Below are 23,220 nucleotides of genomic sequence, written 5' to 3' on the forward strand. Positions count from 1 at the left end.
GCGCTGGTTTTCCTGGTGTTTTTTTGTTTTTGGTGTGTGTTTTCATGTTTGTGTTAATGTTCATGCTCTCATTATGAAGTTCTACATGTATTGTGTAAGACAAATGTATCTGCTATTGCGTCACAATATTCATGTCATCATTACCATATCGATTCATCTGGAATTAAAAAAAATAAAAAAAAGTACACTTTTTTCATCAGGCATATTATCCTTCTCACCAGACCGCTTCAAAAAGAATCCCCTGAGGAGTGAGTGTCTGTGATGTGAAAATCAGTCCTGGTATGAATTTCATAGCAAGGAGATGATTCAAATATTTTTCATGGACTTAATTAAGCCTGATATTCGAGGTGCTGCTTGCTACATTTTGTTTTAGTTTTTCATCCGGAATCCTTGTATTTATTCTTTGTTTGGTATTTTGTGAATGTTCTGAATAAAAGCAGATTTAGGGCTCTATCCAATCCGTATCGTGGAAGTTACAGAGCGATTGATATTATATGGCAATTTTTCTACTTTAGCGGACACTGCGTTCACCATAAATGCTGCATATCTCGGCTCAATAGGAAATGACCTTCACATGTCTATCGTACAATCTGTAACACTTCAGCGAGACGCATTGAATAGAAGGCCTTTGTTAACTGTTTCTCTGTTTGCCGTGACATTGGTTTGTCTATGGTTAAATGTCAACAAAGCCTCAGTATAAAGAGAGACAGTTTAATTGATAACAACCAATGACACTTGCCAACTAGCAGTCCCCTATCTGAGTTTAGACATGGAATAGAATCCTACTGGTCTGGAAGTACAGATAAGTTTACCTTAACTGGAGCCAGGGCAGGAGCTAAGATAAGTCCAGTCTCACACTGTCTTGTCCAGTTGGATATCAGGCAAAAATTGTAAAGTAATCTGATTATAATAATTTTGCTGGTAGTGTAAAATATTAGTTTGTTTTGTAATCAAATTACATGTAATCAGTTAGTCCCCAACCCTGCTTAAGGGGGTATAAAGAGTTTGCTGGTTCTTAAGTGAAAAAATACAAGGACACCTTTCTGTTTTCTCAATGACATTCAAGTCAGCATTGAAAAAAATGCAAGTTTATTCAACCTGAGCGAGTCAGAGACCACTATGATGACATACCAAATGCGTTTGATGTATCCTTTTTGTCTTCGAATGCCTCTTAAAGGGAAAGTAATCCGAAAGTAAGTAATACGATTACGTTAGTTATGGTAATCCAAAAATGTAGTTACTTTTTACAATTTTGGACAGGTAACTAGTAACCATAATGGATTACATTTTGAAAGTAACTTACCCTGCCCTTAAGAAATGTACATTTACATTTTTGTCATTTAGCAGATGCTCTTAACCAGAGCCGATTTACAGTAGTGAGTGCATACATTCTAATATTATTTTTTATTTCATATTGGTACAAAGGTAAGAGTGGTATATCATAGTCAAACTGTTTATTTTGCTCTAATAAGTTCATCCAATAAGGTATAATATGTCTGGCGGTAGGTAGCTCAGTAGAAGTTAAAACAAACAAAATCGTAACTAGGAGCTTAAGCTAACAGTAGTTTGACAGCTTTGAAGGGCATGCTGGGATTTACGACGGTGTAAACTGTAACGAACGAGCACAATGTGATATCCTATCCTCAGGAAACAGGTTCTCCTGAGCACAAAAGCAAGGGTGCCCCACTCCATGTTACCCCATAGTACCTGTAGAGGCCCAGACACTTGGGGGGGCAAAGGTTGGCTCCTTCCTACTGCACCCTAAGCATGCTGAGCAGTGTCTATGACTACACACACAGCCCAGAAAGAGAACGTTCCAAAACAGCAAAGCGCCAGCAGCTCACACATCCTGAGGAAACAACAGTCTCTAACTGGAAAATAAAGCCAAGTCGAGGGCTCTGCTCGCTGTGATAACCAGCGGCCCACTCTGTGGCTGAGGTAGAGCACCTCCCCTGTCCTCTCCCCCCCCAAGTCAGTCTTCAGCCTCCTAACCTCCAGTCGCATCAGCCCAGGACAGCCACCACCGATGTGGCAGCTCCAGCAGCCCTCAGTCAGGATGGTCACCCAACTACTACTGCTAACCTCTGTACTCCTCTCCACCTGTAAGGAAGTTTGATGATAATCTACCTCTGGGAGGGTTTTGGGTTGGGTGGGGAAATAAGGAAGTATGGATTTTCTTTTCGTTGATGTAGTGTGATTTTTTTTTTCCCCTCCTGTTCCATCCAGGCCAAGTGGCGGAATCGCAGGCGCGTATGTATTAAAGTGTTTTTGAAGAGATTCTTAAAATAGGATAGTCAAGAGTGCAGTGAATGCAGTTTGCAAAACCGGGGAACTCGGTGTATTTCAGGTTTTTCTTTTGGAGTGGTATGTATTATACTGAGAGGTGACTGATTTACCCTAATTGTAGTATTAACACAGCTAAAACTGTATTGACACACAGGAAATCCTATGAGAATGGTTCCTCGATCTTGTTGTCTTATCAGTGTTTTCACACTTTTGGAGTCCGAGACACTGGAAAAGTTGTGGAAGGCTTTGGGAACTCATGTGTTAGCAGTGTCACACGCCGCCGCCTCCTGTTAGGATAGGGGAGTAAAAACCTGGCACTGGGCAGAGGAATGAGTCCAGCTAGCCAGTGGTTGATGAGCGCCTTATCCTGACCATACCGAGATTAGCAATTCTGTGCTTGGAATAGCAGAATACCACTATTCTAAGCAGGAAAGTTGACTCATTGGCTTTGCCAAGACTGGTCAGGGTTCACACACCCTTTCTATGGGGGTCCGCTATGGCTCCATACCGTCTGCCCCCCCGTCAGTGGTTTTCCCCTTGATGGCGCTGGGCCCTGCTGTGTGACATTGGGTGGGGACGGCAGTGTCTAAAATAGCGATGGGTCCCCTGGGAGGGCATCTGTTTGCCTGTTTAACAAAATGTCTTTCCTTCCTCTGGTTGGCGGGGGCCTGTTTACTGGGACGTTCCCCTTGGGACGGGAGCCCCCCGGACTGGGGGTCTCAACCTGACAGAACTGTCCGCTCCGCACTAGACTCCACTGGGAGGCCCCTTTATCTAAAGAAGCACTCTGTGGAGGACAAACGTGGGGAAACAGTTCGCGATCAGCATGCACTGAATCAAAATACCTCTTGTGTTGTTTTTGTTGAGGGTCTGTGTTTCTGTCCAATTCATTGGTGTGAGTGATTTCATCTCCTGTGTATCTTGGAGCTGGAAGATGACTAGCTATATAGCACTGTGATTTACTGCACTGTTCTCTTACTATGGGGATGGCCTCGGTGAAAAGATTAATGCCACTACCAAGTGTGAATTCACAAAATAATGTGCTTTGGTACAAGTTCACAAAGGCTGGTTTTCTAGAACTTTTGTTATACAGAGCGTTTGATCAGTCGGAGCATTGACGTTGAGTTCTTTCTCCAGTGTTCACAATCCGAAGTGTCGAGCCCAGCAACGCCGTCTCCCAAGGTACCAACGTGACGGTACGCTGCCAGGCCTTAGTCAGCAGCTCTGGGTTCCTGAACCGTGAATACACCATCTACAAGGACAACACCGTGGTGTACACGAAGAGTACCACCACCACAGAGGACCTCCTCTACTCTCTGCGTATGGCCAGAGTGGCCAACACTGGGAAGTACGAATGCAAGGTGAACATACAGGGCAAGGAGCCAAGCACCAACTCTGAAAAACTGACTGTGACAGGTTAGTACTCTGTCAACTCTTCTCTATTGTGGACTGAAAAGCTTGCAAGTTAAGCATAACTCTGTGTCTATGGCATGTGATTTTTATCTGTGTGACCGCGTGCTTTCACTCGTACTCGTGTCCATCCAGGCCTGCAGACGCCAGTCCTCAGCGTCGACAAGCGTGTGTTCAGCGAGGGAGAGGAGGTGACCGTTTGGTGTAAGGCCCCCGAGGAGTCCGGCGCTATCGTCTTCTACTTCTACAAGGACTCCAAGGACCTTTGAGGAGAAGGTCAAAGTCAACCATGTGTGTTAACCTTAGCAAGAACACCCAATATTTTTTTACCCCCACTACAACTTATTTCACAAACATCAATACTTCAAGTAGCAAGCGCACACGTTTACTTTTCTAGTTAACATTGTTGTATTATTATGACCAACCAGGTGGAGACTAGGCTGTGATTCAAAAACGCTTGCGTCCAAAAGCTACACTGTGACTAGAGGGTCATACTGCTGCCAGGCTCGGTCCCGTCCCCTGCCAGCAACAATGTGGTGGTCACTGTAAAAGGTGAGTGGAGCCCAAAAACAGAACATGGTGGTGAACATCTAGGGCAGGTTTCCAAGACACAGGTTAAACCTAGTCTTGGACTGAAACACACATTCAGTGGAGATTCTCAGTTGAAATACCTTTTTAGTCCAGGACCCTACTGTTGTTCTCAATCTCAATTCATCTCTAATCATTTTAACCATGTCCGAAACTTAATAGAATGTGTCTGGGGGAAAGTCTCTTGATTTCAACCTTCAGCTTCCAGACCAATTTTCCTCGTTTTGTCCTCCAGAGCTGCATCACACCTGTAATCTCTGTCCAACCACACGGATCAATGATCATCGAAGGGGAAAATCTGGACATCTGCAGTGTCATTGGTAACAGCTCCGGGCTCAAAGTCTACCTGAGCAAGGAAGGGACTGATTCTGCTGAGTACTGGTCAAAGTAAAGCCAACCACAGCATGAGAGCCCTGGCCGAGCACTCTGGAGAGTTTGAGTCCAGTTTGGAGATGGGAAATGTTGTCAAGCAAGTAATGGAAAACGTGAACAATTACAGGTGAGTGAATGGATTTTCAAGGAATCTGAAATGTACGGTAGAATGTGGTGTTGAAAAAAGCTTATCAAAAAAGCTATTATCTGTTCTATCAGTGTATAACCAAGTCCAGGCTAGGGTTAAATTCTGGTGAACTTTCCGTTAAATTCCTAGGTTTTCCAGAAATTTCCTGGAATCAGGAGCGAATAAACAGGAAATCCAGAATCCTCCAACCAGGATTTCTGAAAACCTGGGCAAGCCTATTCACATCTATTACCTTATCAATGTTCATCACAACATTCCTCGTGAATGTTCTTACATGTACTCAGCCTCCAAGAGTGTTGAGTAATCAATGTTTTTTTTAATCTACCAAACAGAACTGTTTTCCCAGCCAGTTCTGACCATGTATCCGACAGAGGTGTTTGAAAATTCACGTTAACCGGCAAGAGAACCAACTACTCTGACAGAATCAGCGCTTCGGATGTGAAATACTCCATTTACAAGGACAATTACACACTGACGCCAGGCAGCTTCAATGGTATATATGTCGCCGTAGGGGTACGGCGCACGAATGGGAAATACTCATGTAAAGCAGACGCCAGGATGATCTCCAAGTACAGTGCAACGCTGCCTGTCCAAGCAAAAGGTACGACTACAGCCCATAAGGCTTTTCTGTGTGACCCAAAGTAAGTCAATCTCACTTGTCTTTGAATAAATTCATTTAGTTAATCACCAGCAGCATAACACTCCACATCCTACTGCTGGTTTGCCTCTAAAGCTAAGCAGGGTTGGTCCTGATCGGTCCCTGTAATATGAGACCAGATGCTGCTGGAAGTGGTGTTTGAGGGACAGTAGGAGGCACTCTTTCCTCTGGTCTAAAAAAAAATATCCCAGTGCCCCAGGGCAGTGCCCTGTGTAGGGTGCCGTCTTTCAGATGGGACGTTAAACGGGTGTCCTGACTCTCTGTGGTCATTAAAGATCCCATGGCACTTATCATAAGAGTAGGGGTGTTAACCGCGGTGTTCTGGCTAAATTACCAATCTGACTCTCATACCATCATGGCCATCTAATCATCCCCAGCTTCCAATTGTTTCATTAATCTCCTCTCCTATGAACTATTCCCCAGGTTGTTGCTGTAAATGAGAATGTGTTCTCAGTCAACTTACCTGGTAAAATAAGGATATTCATAAGGATATGCTGAGAACATGTATGGATGCAGTATCTGTCACAACAATATGATATTAAAGGGGAACTCCAATCAAAAATGTTAATGTGGGAAATTGCTCTTTTAGGTGAAGAACACCTGTTTTAAATGGCATTCTTGACTCAGATACAACCTTTGAGTCGAAGTGTAGTCATGCGTGTAGCTGCGGTCATACGTGTAGCTGCTAAGTGTAGTCATACGTGTAGCTGCTAAGTGTAGTCATACGTGTAGCTGCTAAGTGTAGTCATACGTGTAGCTGCTAAGTGTAGTCATACGTGTAGCTGCTAAGTGTAGTCATACGTGTAGCTGCTAAGTGTGGTCATACGTGTAGCTGCTAAATATAGTCATACGTGTAGTCATACGTGTAGCTGCTAAGTGTAGTCATACGTGTAGCTGCTAAGTGTAGTCATACGTGTAGCTGCTAAGTGTAGTCATACGTGTAGCTGCTAAGTGTAGTCATACGTGTAGCTGCTAAGTGTAGTCATACGTGTAGCTGCTAAGTGTAGTCATACGTGTAGCTGCTAAGTGTAGCCGCTAAGTGTGGTCATGTGTGTAGCTGCTAAGTAATGTTGATGTCATTGGAAGGTAACCTCTCCACATTAACAGTCCATTTTGTAATTTCAGTCACTTTCCTTGTTCTATTCATTACCCAGTTCTTGACAGTAAACCGGAGATAACGGCCATTGGCAGAGTGATCGTGGGAAAGCCCTTCTAGGTGCGCTGTCACTCAGACCGAGGCAGCCTACCCATCGACTACACCTTGTGGAAGAAGTATTCTGAGGTTAACTCGACCACCGTGCAGCAGCCGCACCATCAGGCCATCTTCCCTATCACCGTCCAGCACTACAGCGACACACAGGACTATAAATACGAGGCACAGAACAACCCCAAAGTCGACACGTTGGTCAGCAACAAACACTGCAGTCATAGCTGAGCCTGTTAAAGTGTGGAATGGTATACAACATTAAGCACATTCATGCATGATTGTAGCATTATTGCACACTTATTTAATCATCAGAAATACCCCTCTCCCAGTGCCTCTGTCCAATCCAGGACTCATCATCACCCCAGACCTGTCGGGGGTCGCAGAGGGAGATGAGATGTACCTGATCTGTGGGGTGGAAGGTTCCCCTCCCGTCACCTTTAAGTGGTACCAGCCGCTGTTCACCACCTCAACCCAATCCAGCGCGTCCCACCGGATCAAGGGAGTGGGGAATGAGCACAGTGGCACCTACTACTGCAAGGCCTTCAACTACACTACCATGGTCCAGAGTCAGCCTGTCACCGTAGATGGGGAGAGTTACACACACACACACACACACACACACACACACACACACACACACACACACACACACACACACACACACACACACACTGAGAAGATCGAGCAAGGCACTGCTGTACTTATCACAATAGGTTGAGAGACAGGCAAACAGCACACACAGCGGGAGTCCACACGCTCCACCATAGACACACATTTATTTACTGCTCTTACTGGATGCACCAGTCTAGTTTAGTTTGCGTTCACAGTACCACTTGTGTAGAAACGAAAGACCCTCCTCTTTGGACCAGCAGCGACAGTTTTGCTCTTCTCACAACACTGTTCAGGGGCTGCTTCAGTGACATCTGACAAGTTTACTTCCATCTGATCTGATCCCTCCACCCCAGTGCCTGCCAGCAAGGTTATCTGACCCCACTATTAACGAACCCCAATGAGCTCCTCTGCTGTGGCGTTGATTAGCATGAGCCACGCTAAATTCCCCGCCGCTAAGCTAACCTTGGCCCGTAGCCACTCTGCCCTCTATGTCCTGTGGTGTGGTTAGTGCCGACGGCAAACGCGAGAGCACAGTCAATCCGGATGCTAGTGGCAACGCAATAACCTCCCATGGGTTGTGACTCCTCAGCACGACGTGGCTAGCACTCATCAGCCAGAGCAATTAGACCCAGCCTGCTTCCCCCCATATTGGCACTACGGCAGCTACAGTGGCAAGGCAGAAGATAGGGGGATGAGGAGGAGAGGGGGAATGAAGGGGACACTTAAGTTCAGACCCCAAGAGGAGGAAGCAGATGGACATTTGACTCTGAACTTTAAGATTGACTTTCTCTCTTTCAACCATCCTTCTCTGTCCCCTCTCTCTACTCTGTCCTCATCTCCACCCACCCTAACTGTCTTTCAACCTTTACCCTTTTCCTCTCACAAACACCCTGCCTACCTCTCCTCTCTCCCTGCATCTCTCTCCCTACCTCTCCCACTCTTCCTCCCTTCCTCTATCTCTCTACAGTGAAGATGGCAATGTGGAAGAAATGTTTGATCGTGGCCTGCTGTCTGCTAGTGATGGCTGTCCTGGTCCTCGCCTGTGTGCTGCGCTACAATTCCAAGAGAGGTAGAGAGACCTACAGTCCCCCAGTAACACAGGCCTTTGCTGGTGTCTGACTATGAATGAACAACCTCTTCTCTCTCTCATCCCCTTCTTCTTATTGTATAGGTAAGAGAGAGAACGCAACTGAACTGTCAGTGTGAGTTGGCTTGCCTATTTCCTAAGTAGTTTTCTGTGATAGTGGCTATCTAGGATGATAGCATTAGCTGGCGCCAATGGTTTTTGGTCAGTGCTTAGCACCATGTTGCCACATACAGCACAGCCAATGGGCCTTAAAGGGATAGTTCACTCAAAAATGAAAAGTTTGTCAGATGTTTTCAGATCTTCTATTGACTACATTCAAACATGTCCCATGGTATCTGTTATGTAGATCCGGCCATATGCCTCAATCCCAAATAAATGTGAACGATAAGCACCATTTCATTTTAGGTGTGATCTGATTTTTTTTTAACTACCTTTGATTGTCCCTTTTAATAAGCTTTAAGGGTCCTAGAATTAAGAAATGATCTCCTGTTGTGTCACTGCCAACGTTGACTTTATGTTCACCATTTCTCAGAAAGCCTTCGAGCCCTAAATCAGATGACTCTCTAACAGTGAGTCTTACCCACAGCACTATGGAGGTTTATAACCCACCCGAAGGTAGCCCGTTCTCCTACTCTCTCCTGTGTGTTCCATCTTGACCTATCGTCATGCTTCGAACCATAACCGACATTCAACTGCCACCGTCTGTCTCACCCCCCATTCATGTGTTCCATTTCATGCTAGCCGTTAGCATGCTAGCTGCTTGTAGCATGTTGGTGTCAGAAGTCGTCATCCTAAGGTCAGTCCATACCATGACACCCATACGGTGTGCCTCTGAGGTGACCTTAGGTGACTTCTTAACTCTCTGCATCTCCTCTCATATTTTCCTGTTAGAGGAACAAAAATGAATGGTCTTACCGTCCAGCTGTAGATATGTGTGTGTGTGCGCGTGTTTAGACAGGAAAAGTAGCTTAGTTCCTTATATACAAATCGATACAGGTCTTAACAATTGATGTTTTACTTCAGCAAACATGCCTCGTTAGATGTGCAGATTCTGCAGTGGTTTGCAGGATGTAGCTAGCTACAGGGCAACTGTGTTCAGTAGTGATTGTGTCAGGTGTTGAGTGTTTGTTGAGTGGCCATATCATCTTATTACAGACGCAGCGCCACCTTTTGACGGCATGGAGGGGAGAGCGACCAATGGGACGCGAGATAGTGTGGCATCACTTCCTGCTTGCATCAGCAACAGTCTCCCAGCAACAGTGTAGAGAACCCCCACAGAGGGAGGGACTTTTTTGGTTTGAACCAAAAAAGAACAAACATTTTGCACCACTTGGTTGAAGAAAAGGATATATTGGATGAAATCCAAGGATGACAACAATTGGAACTATGGCTCAAAAAAATCCCCACAGACATTTTAGAGAGGGAAAAATGGCCAAAAATAGTAGTAGAAAATACTACTACTTTGTTATGTGTTGTAGATGTAATTTCAGAAGGTACAGGTGTAGTGGACACAATATGGCTGACACCAAGGGGCTTGTTGTCAACATCAGTCCCAGTGACAGACAGTTGAACTGGCCCCATTGCTCCCTCTCCTCTCCTGCTGCTGTCTGGAAGAGCTGTACTTTCCTGTCATTATCAACATACTGTCTTTGTCCTGTGTTCTCACCTCACTGTGTCTGTCTGCCTGTCTGACTGCATGTCTATCGAATGATGGAACTAGCCCATTTGTCTAATAGTCTGTTTGTCCAAAAACAATGTGTGCGTGTCTAAATGCATAGATCTGATTCTGTATATACAGTACACTAGTCTATCAATAGAAATGTGTGTATATATTTTGGGTTTGGTTAATTGATTGATTTTAAAGAGGCACTTTTACAATAAAACTGTTTTTTTAGCAATGTGTCAATAGCGCAAATTTTGTTTTATGAGATACCAATGAATGTCTATAATGCTGTATAGCTACACTGAGTATACCAAATATTACCACCTGTTCTTTCTGTGACATAGACTGACCAGGTGAATCATGGTGAAAGCTATGATCCACTTCAAATCAGAGTAGATCAGGGGTTCTTACTTCTTCAGCCTGGGACCCAAATGAGAAAATCTATGTTTTCCTGGGACCCAAGATTAGGAAAATATGCAACTATACGTACATTTCATTGCCCTTATGCCTAAAACAAATGCAATATAGACTAAAACAAATAACAATTAAATTAAATATCCATATAAATATGTATTAATGTTTATTTTCCCCCATTAAAAACATACAGTGGGGAGAAGAAGTATTTGATACACTGCCGATTTTGCAGGTTTTCCTACTTACAAAGCATGTAGAGGTCTGTAATTTTTATCCTAGGTACACTTCATCTGTGAAAATCCAGAAAATCACATTGTATGATTTTTAAGTAATTAATTTGCATTTTATTGCATGACATAAGTATTTGATACATCAGAAAAGCAGAACTTAATATTTGGTACAGAAAGCAGGGATTTTGGCCCACTCCTCCATACAGACCTTCTCCAGATCCTTCAGGTTTCGGGGCTGTCGCTGGGCAATACGGACTTTCAGCTCCCTCCAAAGATTTTCTATTGGGTTCAGGTCTGGAGACTGGCTAGGCCACTCCAGGTCCTTGAGATGCTTCTTACGGAGCCACTCCTTAGTTGCCCTGGCTGTGTGTTTCGGGTCGTTGTCATGCTGGAAGACCCAGCCACGACCCATCTTCAATGCTCTTACTGAGGGAAGGAGGTTGTTGGCCAAGATCTCGCGATACATGGCCCCATCCATCCTCCCCTCAATACGGTGCAGTCGTCCTGTCCCCTTTGCAGAAAAGCATCCCCAAAGAATGATGTTTCCACCTCCATGCTTCACGGTTGGGATGGTGTTCTTGGGGTTGTACTCATCCTTCTTCTTCCTCCAAACACGGCGAGTGGAGTTTAGACCAAAAAGCTCTATTTTTGTCTCATCAGACAACATTCCTCCTCTGGATCATCCAGATGGTCATTGGCAAACTTCAGACGGGCCTGGACATGCGCTGGCTTGAGCAGGGGGACCTTGCGTGCGCGGCAGGATTTTAATCCATGACGGCGTAGTGTGTTACTAACGGTTTTCTTTAAGACTGTGGTCCCAGCTCTCGTCAGGTCATTGACCAGGTCCCGCCGTGTAGTTCTGGGCTGATCCCTTACCTTCCTCATGATCATTGATGCCCCACGAGGTGAGATCTTGCATGGAGCCCCAGACCGAGGGGTGATTGACCGTCATCTTGAACTTCTTCCATTTTCTAATAATTGCGCCAACAGTTGTTGCCTTCTCACCAAGCTGCTTGCCTATTGTCCTGTAGCCCATTCCAGCCTTGTGCAGGTCTACAATTTTATCCCTGATGTCCTTACACAGCTCTCTGGTCTTGGCCATTGTGGAGAGGTTGGAGTCTGTTTGATTGAGTGTGTGGACAGGTGTCTTTTATACAGGTAACGAGTTCAAACAGGTGCAGTTACTACAGGTAATGAGTGGAGAACAGGAGGGCTTCTTAAAGAAAAACTAACAGGTCTGTGAGAGCCGGATTTCTTACTGGTTGGTAGGTGATCAAATACTTATGTCATGCAATAAAATGCAAATTAATTACTTAAAAAATCATACAATGTGATTCTCTGGATTTTTGTTTTAGATTCCGTCTCTCACAGTTGAAGTGTACCTATGATAAAAATGACAGACCTCTACATGCTTTGTAAGTAGGAAAACCTGCAAAATCGGCAGTGTATCAAATACTTGTTCTCCCCACTGTATCTGTCTAGGTTGGAACTGTTGCTGTTAAAATACAATAAATATTTTTTATTCTGAACTGGAATAAAGTGATTGATCACATCTGTAGACCAGAAAACAGACACAGTCCTAATGAGAGCAGGTCTATTCTGGGCTCTGTTTTTGACAGTACAACACTGAGGTCATGCTCAGCCTTGAAACAGTTTCTGTACATGTTTGTTAAGTATGTCAGAGTTGAGAACCCTGACTCACATAGATATGTAGTGACAAACTGGACCAGAACATCTACTGCTTTCTCAGTCAGGCAGGAGACCGCTTCCTGCTGTAGATGATCAACCCAGAACTGTGTGTTTGCCCCAAAAAACATCTTGCTTCAATCAGTTTATTCCAGATAAGAATAACAATTATTATTGTATTTTAACAGCAACAGTTCCAACCTAGACTAGTTTTCAACAATTTCTACAGTAGGCCTGATCATTTTTCATCTGTACTGTTACTAGGGTTACACTATCAGTAGCTAGCTTGCTTTGGCGAATGTTAGCTATTATCTGTGTACAAGGCCAGGGGATTGTTTGAAAGAGAAACTCACATCCACTACTATGAGAGTTAGTTAGTACTCCCTTATTACTGCTTATCGCCTGTGATGGGGAGAGCAGTGCAGTGTCTAATAATGAGCCTGATGTGGAGTACACTGAAGTGGTACACTGTCAACCTGTGGACCCTGCCAGAGGTGACTACACACACACACATCAGTTTTTCACTCCGGCTACCTCTCCCTCATATTCCCTTGATCTTGCTCCCCTTTTCTCCCTCCCTCTCATAGCTCTTTCTCTACCTCTTCCCTCTCTCATTCTGTCCCTGCACTCATAGCGAATCATCACAAAAGAGTTTGCTTTGCCGTCATTATTTCAGCTTATAAGACTCAGCGCCATTTCCTGGGGGGGGGGTCTAATTGGCCACAATTAAGCCGTCTCCACAGTAACCTGTGTGATAACCATGGTGATCAGGCTTCCAGAAACCTCTTCTGGCGAATAAACAGGAAGGGCTGAACTAATTGCCAGGTTACTCTCTATGGTACCAACCCCCCTCGATTAGTATACTCTGTTGGCCCCCATGGGTTTGCTATGGCAGTTGGTTGAGCTTATCGTTAAGCAGGGGCGCAACTTTGGTTTTAGAAGTGGGGGGGACATAATATTTATTTAATTATTATCCAGTTGGATAAACACTAAACAGCCTACGCGACCGCTCGGAGACGTCCACATGGTCCTAAAGCACACCTTTGCCTCCTTTTGTATCGCATACCAATGATAAAACTGGTGGAAAAATAATGCAATTTCAGAATGTGGGGGGGGGGGGACATGCCCCCCCTCCCCATCCCCAGTGAAGGTTACTCCCCTGTCCTTAAGTATCCAGTACAATGATTTGCCAAGAGATGGAGCATCTGCTAAGAGACTAACAAGTAAATGTTCGTAACAAACAGTTGTAATGAAGGGATATGTGATGATGGTTATCTAATGTGTGTGTGCCCATGAGCAATGTTTAAGTGGTACAATTATGTAACAATTAAACATATTACAATTATGTAACAAACATTGTTACATTAATTTGTTTCTATGTTTTGCAGTTCCTCTGAGAAAAGGCACAGAATCGGTGTACAGTGAAGTCCAGAACTCCCCATCCGGTGAGCCCAACACCTTGTAAATATGGGTTACATTTATAAAGTGCTTTAAACTAGGTCTCAAAACACTTGATGTTGCCATGGGGATAACTCACCTCATCCACCAGCAGTGAGTAAAAGGAGGTAGAAGGTGAGGTATTCATTATTGTATCCAGACCTGCCGGACCAGCGGGGTCTGTTTGAAGGTGACTATTTCCTCTTGCTGTTAGCAGGAAGTTCCTGTTTTTAGACACCATCCAAGTTGAATTTGTCAGTGAAGCAGTCCATGTGGAAATGTACCTTTTATCAACCCAAATTTAACATAAAACCCGTAACATACCTTTTGTTTGTAACTCTCATCTCTGGTGAATTGGTGAGTGTTAAGGATAAGGGTGCGTGTTTAGGATAAGGGTGCGTGTTTAGGATAAGGGTGAGTGTTTAGGAAGAGGGCAGGGACTGCACTTGTTGCTTTTTGGCATAGTTATACCCCTGCTGTGATAAAAAAAAAGGGGCTCTGCTTCAAGGGAACCAATGAGTCAGCAACTAGGCCTGGGCGTCATAACTGTCAAATGAGTCATCATGATGAATAATAATTCAGAGAATGATTATTATTCAATGCCCTCCGAATGTGGTCTAATGAAAGAGGAAAGGGAGGGTGATATGCACATCCTGAACTTGAGAATACTGGTGCTGGGATGAGAAACAATACACATAATGGGAGTCCCTCATTCCTTTATCAAATGAAAGAGTACACACACAGAGACACAGGTTATACACTATGTCATCTCTGTAATGGACTAGAGGTTGTCCTTCTTCCCTGATCCTGTGTCTTGTTTTCCCAGGTGCACCTGGTGACCATTATAACTATGTAAGCACAGTTTGAGTCTCTGTGTCTTACATTTTACTCTCTGTGACTGAGGCACTGTGAAAACAAACGCACACGGCTAACACACTCAGTAACAGCAACTGACCTTTCCTCCAGCCGACAAAAAAGGGTGAGGAGTGACATAATCAAGGCCACAGGGTACACCTTCTCCTTCCCTCTCTCCCTCTTTCCCTCCCTCCTTCCCTTTCCCAACCAGCCCTAGTCACTCTGTGGGCTGAGGCTCTTGGGTACTAGTAATTTCCCTGTGCAGGAGAGGGAAGCTGTGGTCAGAGTATCCAGGCAAGAACAAAGGGAATTTGGGCTAGGGCTTCCTTCCCAGTGAGATCAGCAGCCAAAAGGCCCAGTCAAATTATACCTCCATGCACAGCTCAACCTCAACCAACACGATGTCCTCCTCTGGCTACTCACCAAGACACATCAGTGATTTACAGACAGCTCGTTACAGTCCACACTGTTTTCTCTTACTTGGAGCTGAGGGACTAAGGCCGGGTTATCTGTTTTGAAGGGGAATTTGACATAATGAGTCAGGATATGACATGATGGTCTAAACTTAATTCACTCCTTGATGGAAAAGGAGGAGCAGCCAAGATTGTGGTGAGGTGGTTTTTAGCGATAAAGGCATTTCATTGTGTGTTTTTGAATGTGTGCAGCTACCCCTGGAGAAATATCGTTTCGTATTCTGTGAAGCCTTGGTGAAATACGGTGTCGTATTCTGTGAGGACCACTTTCAACAGTTGCGGATGGATTTTTCGCCTGCCTTGAGAGAATCGGATTGTGTTCCAATGTGATGGTATAGAGTTGTGCTGTAATAGTTTTGATTTGGGTTGCGTTACGGTGTAGACTTTTCTGCGTGTGATGGTATTGAGGCTAGTTACGCTGTTGACTTTGGTTGTGACCGTGTTTACATAATTGACACTGTTGAGCAGTGCAGTGTGTCAATATTCAGTAGGATGGATCTCTGTCTCAGCAGGGTTCAGTGGAGTACGCCTATCTCAACGGTGACCAAACCGGAGTCAACCAGGACATGCTGGAGGTCAATCACCAGGAGCACCATGACCTGGAGTAAAGGTTACCTCTGATCCCTCGCGACCCCTCACACTAGGACCACAAACTAAATTCTCCCCACCTCTGCCCCCGACCTTAACCACAGTCCTTATTTTCATATTGTTCTTGTATTCTGTACCTTTTCCCTACAAGGAAAATTGTTGACTCGTGTAAGCTGTAGATATTTTGAATAATTTTATAGCCAAGTAAAATCACAAATCCTAATTAGGACTTGCTGTATAGTTCTATCATACCTTGTAGACTCTTATCTTTGTTTACCTTTTCATCATGTCTCATAACCATAGAGGTTGGTACAGAGTTCAGTTAGCCTGGCCCCTCCCTCGAACGCAGTTCTCTTTGATCTCCTAAATGGACAGCATGACAGTTATGCTCTGTCATGATGGCTAAAAAATCCCCCTTTCAGACTTCCGTTGCAGGTCAGTGTGAGTGGGCTGATAACCTCCCTACTGTCACTAGACTGGGTCCACACCCAAACCAGGGCACACTCCTGTAGGGCCATCCTTGAATCACACTATGGCAATAACTATGGGGGAAAAAGAGTGAATGTAAACAGAGGATCTGCCTGTCACCAGCTGCTCAGCCTGATGGTATATGGTGTTTGTGATGTCACATCCTGACAGGCTGTGTCCAAGTGTGTCGAAAGTTGGAGGGAGAACAGTGTCAGGCCTGAAGTGACTCAGACATACAGAATTGTACATGGTTATAAATTACCTTCTTACTGCAGTTACTGTTTTTCTAACACACAGAATTATCCAAGTAAAGTCAAGGTAATGTTAAAAAAAAATTGTTTTTTTAAATATCCTTCTAAACTTTGAGTATCGTATGTTACGTTATTACGGTGTGTTATGCAATACGTTATATTAATAGAGAATGGTTACAATCGTCCTGTAAATTACAACACCATTGTAAGGGCTCCCGAATGGGGCAGCAGTCTAAGGCACTGCATGTCAGTGCTAGAGGCATCACTACAGACCCTGGTTCGATTCCAGGCTGTATCACAACCGGCTGTGATTGGGAGTCCAATAGGGCGGCTCACAATTGGCCCAGCGTCATCCGGGTTAGGGTTTGGCTGGGGTAGGACGTCATTGGAAATAAGAATTTGTTCTCAACTGACTTGCCTAGTTAAATAAAGGTTAAATAAAAAAGTAACCAATATCTAATATAGTGGTCTATGATTGTTGTAATATTCAGCATGGCCAGTAGAGGGCAGCATCCTCTTAAAAATACAGTGACGTGTATACAAGAAAGTTACTGCAGCCTTATCCTCCACACAGACATTCGCTGTGGGGAGTTATTGTTGTGTGGGTTCCGCCATCTTGTGACTAAAAGTAGTATGTGTCAGATAGTTTTGAATCATAAGAGCGATAAGAGCACATATCTCCAATTCTCAGCTTAGTAGTGCTGATCTAGGGTGTCCATAATGTTATTTATTATGATTTAAAAAAGCTATAACTGATCCTAGATCAGACATCACTCCTACTCTGAGACGCGTTTCAAATACATAACCCTGATTCTGTTTTTGTTTATTTTGGAGAGGAGAATCCTATTTGGTTGTTTTTGTGAAACTATAATAAATGTAGGCCTATGCCATCTAAAACTTAGAGCACTTGCAGAGTAACTAACTGTCTTCTTAGAAACAGATAAACACAATTTTCACACCTTAAAAACGCGTTCATACAACTGTGACGTCTTCGTAGCCCTCCCTCCACTGAGTGTTGCTTCCTCGAGTATGGTGCATAATGTCTATCCTGCGTTGTTTACGAACATGTCAGCTAACACCGAGACATACCCTCGTAATCATCTCTCGTTGTCTCGACAACAGAACCTACCGTCAATTATCTATCTAAATGGTCATTTCCTCTCTTTGATAACCTCAAGGCCATTGTGGAACTGTAATGGCAGCATTGGCATGACAACCACAAATAAACTCTCTTCGATCTAAGGGCCATTTACATAATGTCCCCAGTTATCTCTCTCCCACTCTCACACTCACTCGCTCACTCACATATATATATATCGTGGTCAGAAGCCTGTTAAAGACTAATTAAAGGAAATTACCAGAATGGCCGTAACATCGCTTATATATATATCGTGGTCAGAAGCCTGTTAAAGACTAATTAAAGGAAATTACCGGAATGGCCGTAACATCGCTTGAGTGCTTCGATTGTTGGCCTGTGTTAATGGAATCATGACGCTGTGCTTTTGGATGAATAAATTCGGTTAATTTGTGCGCACCATTTTTCACATCTAGAATGGGAAGTGGAATAATATGTTTTGCTGGATCAGACAATATGAGAGTAGCCTATAATATGATAGTAATATAACTGTTATGTAGCCAAATAGCATTGTTTTATAGCTCAAACATATAGTATCATTGGCCTAATGAAATGTCGGGGACCAGGGTAACAGTTAGTGCTCATACATCCTTCTATTTGAAATATAATTCGCATATTGACTTACAGATCAAATAAAACAATAGATAAACATCCTGCCACCCTTCACGCCCAATTCTATTGTTCCTGCCCTGCAGGCACTGTGAGTGTTGCTAATACGGGCATGTGGTGATTGGGTGTGGAGAGAAACCTGTATATTTGTTTTGTCTATCTGTCATTACAGAGTAGCCGACTTAGTACTTAGTGTGTTTATATTAATGGAGGGAGATTGGACTGACTGTGAAAACAGCGCGGAAAATAATTAACTCGCATGACAGTAGTTGAGATGGTGTGGACAAACCAAGTGTGAGCGGAGCAACTGTCAAATCAGTTCATCAGCCAATCGTGTGACAGATTAGATGACTGTGAGAAGAGCTGGCACCCTTTAATGCGATGTTAGTCATGACACCTACTAGTATTTGTACATAAGCAGAAAAGTTGTGAATTTGTGTTATCTGTCTGTGTTTGGAAGGAAAACACATCTATGTAAACAGCATTATGGTGCCAAACATTTAAGAATTCTATTATCTGAAATTAAGCAAGGGAATGCAATTAAACGGCCTATCGTGCACTGTAACTAATAGACAGGTGTGAATTACACCTCTTAGATCATGCACGTTATTTCTTTGAAAGGGTGATGAAAAGTCTTGTCATCTGGGTTCAAAATAAAATTCTGGGCAATAGCAATGAATACAAGAACTTAACATAGGCTGAAACCTGTCTGAAAGAAGTGCCCTGTCTGCTCTTGCCCATAGGGCAGAGAAAGAATACCAGTTTGTCACTGGTATGCTGGCACTTAGATTGTTTGCACGTCCTTATCTGGTCTATTGGCCTTTATGCAGCTCAGCTGTTAAAATGGACTTTGTGTACGCTTTATTTGCCCTAAGCCATCTTTATTAAATATATGCTGAAAATGCACAGTTTATGACTGACTCGGTTGTAGAGTATGTATGTCATCAGTGTTTCAGTATTGACCAATACTGTGACCAGCTTTTAGTGCACTCAAGGACGATACATAGCCAATTAGCCGCAGAGGTTCTGTTAGTCATCACCAGCACACTGTCACATTCATGCCTAAAAGATCACAAGAAAATCTAGGTCTAAAAGGCTTAGTGTAGTGTATTTGTCGAAAATCAAAGGTGAGGAATAAAAAATAAATAAAAGGTGTCCCTTTGATAAGAGAGGTCAAGGAGCACACAGCACTTGTCTGTGGATATAGAACATTTGACCTATCACGGGAAATATTCATCCAAAATCAGTTAAATAAAACATTTCAATTCCAATAGCCTACTATGGACGAGGAGACACATCTCGGAACACGCAACTTATATAGCTACTGCTGTGTACAGCTTTTCAAGTTTGAATGTCACGTGCACAAGTACAGTGAAATGCCTTTCTTGCAAGCACCAAACCCAGCAATGCAGTAATCAATATGATTTAGCACTAAAAATAACATAAGGTAGAACAAAAACACAAAAATAGGAAATAAGAACAAGACAGTAAGACGCTATACAGGGTCAATTATCTATTCATATACTGTCCATATTGTCTATACACACCATTATATATGCTCTATATTCATATTCTGGTCTCTGACATTGTTCGTTCTGATATTTCTTAATTTAAAGAAAATGACGTGTGTATTCTTTTTTGTTGTTTATTGCTAGGTATTACTGACTGTACTGTTGGAGCTAGAAACACAAGCATTTCACTGCACCTGCTGTACCATCTGCAAATCTGTGTAGACAACAAGTCAACTTTGATTTGAAGTCTAAGAAACAGGTTTACAATGACAGTATCAAAAATTGTGTAAAAGGTTTTATGCTAGCTTACCGTAAATGTAAACAATATAATACTATATTATTTGTTACCTCATTTTATATTGTACTGTATAACATCAAATGTCAGGGTTACTGAATGGAAACACCATGTATGAATTAGAAAATATTACATTATTATTTTCAATTCATGAAATTGAAACTGACAGTGTTAAGTTGAATTTAATTAATTACAACATTGCTGGCCATAATACCAACCTGGTATGAGTAAGTGTTTTGTGACGTGTTCAGGAAGTACTGTACAAAGTCTGCGACGATTAGGTCACAGGAGCTAGCTCATCCCAAATAAGGAGCCATCAGCACACATAATTATTTTTTCCTATTCATGGTTATCACTATGCTGACGCTGCACTGAATACGTTGATTAACCAGTTGTCATGGCTATTTCCCAATAGACCTTTCCTCCATATAGAATTTTTCTAGATCCTTAATATCCTTCGTCTGCATGTATGGACTGCCCTCTTCAATTCAAACCACAGGAGACTGAGCCGGCCATTGCAAAAATAGAGATTTTCTGGTAAAGTTACCATATATTTGTGGATTTTGATGTGTGCTTGGGGTTATTGTCTTGCTGGAAGACCCACTTGCGGCCAGGTTTCAGGGGACAGGAGCTGATCTATGCTACTATGCCCATCAATGGGGCGGTGGCAAAGACCTCACCTCGTGCCAGCTCACCAATGGTCATCAATGGGGAGAACAGAATTAGGTAGGTTTAGAATCACCTGTTCAAACTTCAACATAGTATATGTTGGTGTGTCAGATATCACCTATCCCTAGCTTCCATTGGTAATAGAACATTGGCTGTGTGTACTGTATGTGTTCACAGAAACATGTATGGAGCCAGCACATGGGGACTTGCAAGATGAGGTCCCTACGGGCTTGATACTGATGTCTCTGAATGGAGAGAGACCTGGCACTCCACATAAACATTTTACTTGACAAAACTTTTACTTGTATTGTCTTTTTTATTATGGAATGGGGAGGAAGAAACCCTGTTATTCTGCATCAGGATCAGGGAATTACTGATAGGGGACACACCACACAGGAAGGTATGACCTCTCTGATATGTTTGCCAAAGTAGCCCCATTACCACCAGACAAAATGCCGATAGGCACATTGTCTGTATTGGCTGGGAATGACAATGAAAGGTGAAATGTGCACATTGTTATATTAGCAGAACACCGCTTCTATGGTATTATGTAAAGCAGGTGTCAAGCTCATTCCATGGAGGGCCAAGTGTCTGCGGGTTTTCGCTCCACCCTTGTACTTGATTGAGGAACTCCCCTCACCTGGTTGTGAAAGTCTTAATTGAAAGGAAAAAACTAAAACCCGCAGACACTGCACTCCGTGGAATGAGTTTGACACCCCTGATGTAAAAGGTTGTTTATTTTACATGGACCTGTTACTATGTTTGAAAGTTAACAAAACACTTAGTTTAGAATATCTACAGAAATTCAGCAATTGCATTCCTCTCATATTACTCTGTAAGCTACTGACCTATTCAAAGCCTCTTCCGGAATTCAACCTGCAGGAGGTTTGTTTGTTTGACTGAGTGGGGGAAAACACCTGCGGACAAGGTTCCGACAGATGGGTGTGTCTTGGTGGTACCAAGGACACACCCATGAAACACCCACATCAAACCACACCCCCAATCCAACTCATGTTTGGCTTCTGTCATGGCCAGGGATGTTGCTGTAAAATGTATTCTGATCAATTCTAAATAAATGATATTTAATTACCATAAATACTCTATGGTAGAATGACAAACGAAATACGTATGTAGGCAAAAGCAGCCTCTAGGTAGGTAAATGGTGGTTTCTTCCTTGTCTTCTCTCTGGTGGTGGCGCGAATGATGAATAACTGTAGGCGTGTGTGCAGAGGTCGGAGGCTTGCCCACTTTGAGCGGGCCAAATGCAACGTAATAAGAACAGCCGCAGACATAAAAATATACCAGGGGTTGCTAGAATGGCTGTCCTCAAAACAGTTTATGGGTTTAGGGCTCATGTACGATGCACTTTAACCCTACTGTCAGAGTGCTACAGAAACAAACTGATACACCGCGTGAACCTTATCACACCAGCAAGATCTAGGTTCCAAATTCACCGCGTGTGGGCCTCCCGAGTGTCCCAGGCTGTGTCACAGCCGGCCGTGACCAGGAGAGCCATGAGGTGGCGCACAATTGGCCCAGCGTCGTCCAGGTTAGGAGAGGGTTTGGCCGGCCGCGATTTCCTTTTCCCATCGCGCCCTTTTCCCAGCGACTCCTTGGGGTGGGCCGGGTGCCTGCAAGCTGACTTCGGTCACCAGCTGTACGGTGTTTCCTCCGACACATTGGTGCGGCTGACTTCCTGGTTAAGCGAGCAGTGTGTCAAGAAGCAGTGCGGCTTGGCAGGGTCGTGTTTTGGAGGACGCATGGCTCTCACATGGCTCTCTCCCGAGTCCATAGGGGAGTTGCAGTGATGGGACAAGACTGTAACTACCAATTGGATATCACAAAATTGGGGCGAAAAAGGAGTAAAAGTACAACAACAAAAATATAAGAAAATAAAATCACTGGGTGTAGGCCTTGATGTTCATTAAACTCCACGGACCCATAGCCTCGGAAAGTAATTTGGGGGTGCTATGTCATCACTGTAGATGGCTATATCAGTCTGCTAATACAGGAATATTGAAGGCCCAGTGCACAACTTTTGTGAAAAATGTAATTAAAATATATATATTTTTCAGGGGGTGCTTCAGCGCCCCTACTTCCCGCGGCTATGCATGGACCCCTCTTGCCAGTGGAACCCAGAACAGGAGAGTATGTGACCACTTGGTTAGGGTGCTGTCCTTTCAGTGCCGCAATTCGAAGGGTGCTCAAATCGCTTAAAATAACCCTCATCTAGATCTGTGTCTGTTGCCTACTCCTAATAGTCTACTCATCACTTATTATTATTAGAAATAGATTCACTTCTCACAATGGTGCTAATTGAATTTATTGAACCTTTATTTAACAAGGCAAGTCAGTTAAGAACAAATTCTTATTTACAACGAAGGCCTAGGAACAGAACTGCCCTGTTCAGGTTTTTACCTTGTCAGTTTGGGGATTCGATCTAGCAACCTTCCGGTTACTGGCCCAACGCTCTAACTACTAGGCTACCTGCCGTCCCAGATAGGCCTACTATATTACAGTATATGATATTATATTCAGTTCTGTTATGTCAAATACTTATTAATCATT

At 43.5% G+C, this 23,220-nt stretch overlaps 1 long non-coding RNA gene and 1 pseudogene across 1 annotated transcript; both read left to right on the forward strand.

Moving 5' to 3' along the window:
* The first annotated feature begins 1,877 nt into the window (after window positions 1–1,877).
* Window positions 1,878–9,643, forward strand: LOC139567572 (platelet endothelial cell adhesion molecule-like; annotated as a pseudogene).
* Window positions 9,644–14,636: 4,993 nt separating this feature from the next.
* LOC139567573 (uncharacterized) lies at window positions 14,637–21,748 on the forward strand. Its single transcript, XR_011673426.1, has 2 exons — window positions 14,637–20,709; window positions 20,830–21,748. It is a non-coding gene; the product is annotated as an uncharacterized lncRNA (long non-coding RNA).
* The last annotated feature ends 1,472 nt before the right edge of the window (window positions 21,749–23,220 follow it).

The sequence above is a fragment of the Salvelinus alpinus genome, chromosome 2, assembly GCF_045679555.1.
Source record: "Salvelinus alpinus chromosome 2, SLU_Salpinus.1, whole genome shotgun sequence".
Classification (NCBI taxonomy): domain Eukaryota; kingdom Metazoa; phylum Chordata; class Actinopteri; order Salmoniformes; family Salmonidae; genus Salvelinus; species Salvelinus alpinus.